General features: G+C 52.8%; 1 non-coding gene across 1 annotated transcript, besides 3 other annotated features; it reads left to right on the top strand.

The window, feature by feature from the left end:
• Window positions 1-49: a microsatellite.
• A 33-nt stretch (window positions 50-82) lies between these two features.
• Window positions 83-103: a microsatellite.
• Window positions 104-134: a microsatellite.
• Window positions 135-1,236: 1,102 nt separating this feature from the next.
• Tc00.1047053485555.10 lies at window positions 1,237-1,324 on the top strand. Its single transcript, XR_008254968.1, has one exon. It is a non-coding gene; the product is annotated as a C/D small nucleolar RNA (snoRNA), TB6C1C1 (small nucleolar RNA).
• The last annotated feature ends 207 nt before the right edge of the window (window positions 1,325-1,531 follow it).

Here is a 1,531-nt window from a genome sequence, read left to right as displayed (position 1 = left end):
TATATATATATATATATATATATATATATATATATATATATATATATATTAAGCACATTTACATGTTCCCTTTTTTTTTTGCCTCTCTCTCTCTCTCTCTCTCGTGTGTGTGTGTGTGTATGTGTGTGTATGTGCATTGGCGGTGCTCATCCCACGTTTTTCTGTCTCTTGAACGAGACGCGTCGCCGTTGTGGCTTGTCTGTCTCACCACAGTGGCCTTTTTCCCCGATGGCGGCAGTACGCATGCTTCATCTCCGATAGTGTAGAAGAAGGAACAGCAGGTTTTTTGGCGGGGGCTTTGTGCGCTGCGTGGTCCGGCGCAACATGAGTCGATTCAAAGGCTGCGTTGCCGTCATCAACACACGCAGTGGGGCGAGGGAGGGGGCCTCGGTGTTTGCGAGCGCTCTTCAACGGTACCTTGACAGGGCAGGCATCAGTCACCAGGATGTACGCGTGCCGGGGAGAGACATTTTGCACTCCATCAAGTTGCACGCGGATGTGGCAGATGCCATCGTTGTCTGTGGCGGCGACGGCACTTTGAGTTCTGTGGCGAATGCATTGGCGGCCGCGCGTCACGAGCCGCTTCTTAAAGTGCCAATTGTGCCCGTGCCATGTGGGCTTCAGAACTCCATCGCGACGTCCCTTGGTGTGCTTTCGGCGGAGCGGTCAGTGTCTGCTTTTGTGCTGGGGCGGGTGTGTGGGCTGATCTTACTTAAGGGTGTCTGGCCGCATGGAAAGAGGGAGCCGTTCTGACCGAGCAGGCCTTATCTTGGTTTGTTCCAGGGCCGCGGTAGTGGAATTCTGCTTGTGCCTTCTCTGAGCGGTCTGTTGGTGGAGTCACCGTTATGTAAGGGGGGTTGCTCAGGCGCTGACCACGGTAACTGTGGAGCACTGCACGGAAATGGCGCTCCGCGCTGGCTGAAATTTGACATTGTGTTTTGTTTTTGGCGTGAGGTGTTGTGAGATGCGCGTGCTTCGATGCATCCACTGCAGGCACTCATGAATCCACACATCTGCAGCTCCGTGGGGATGCAACAGCAGCGGCTGCGATGGACGGACTGTGCACGGCTTCTTCTAGTGCGCGTGATGATTGCGACTAACGGCTATGAGCTTGCCGCCAGTGTGACCCCACCTTCACTCGACAAGACAAAATGCCTCACTGGAGCGGCGTGCAGAGACCCACTGACGCCCCACGCTGCTTCCACTTTTCTTTCTTCTCTCTCGCCTTTTTTTACTGCATGATGACTAGACGTGCAATTCCTGTGGTATCTGAACTTCCACTGAAAGAGACACTGCAACGATGCCTTTCCAAGGGATCCACTGACGCTTTCTCTTCTCTCTCTCCTCCCTCCTCCCTCTCTCTGTTGTTTACTAGAGGTGTATGTGCCTGTTTGTTTGTTGCTGCCCTATTTTATGGTTGCTTTGCCTTTTTGCGCTCTTTTGTTTTGGTGCGGACGTTTTTTTCCCTTGGTTCTTTGCCATCAGGAGATAGGGTGCGCGACCAGCTGATGATTGCGGAAAAAGCCGATGC

Source organism: Trypanosoma cruzi, assembly GCF_000209065.1.
Source record: "Trypanosoma cruzi strain CL Brener chromosome Unknown tcruzi_1047053485555, whole genome shotgun sequence".
NCBI classification, from domain to species: Eukaryota; Euglenozoa; class Kinetoplastea; order Trypanosomatida; family Trypanosomatidae; genus Trypanosoma; species Trypanosoma cruzi.
This window is presented reverse-complemented; position numbering and strand designations above follow the sequence as displayed.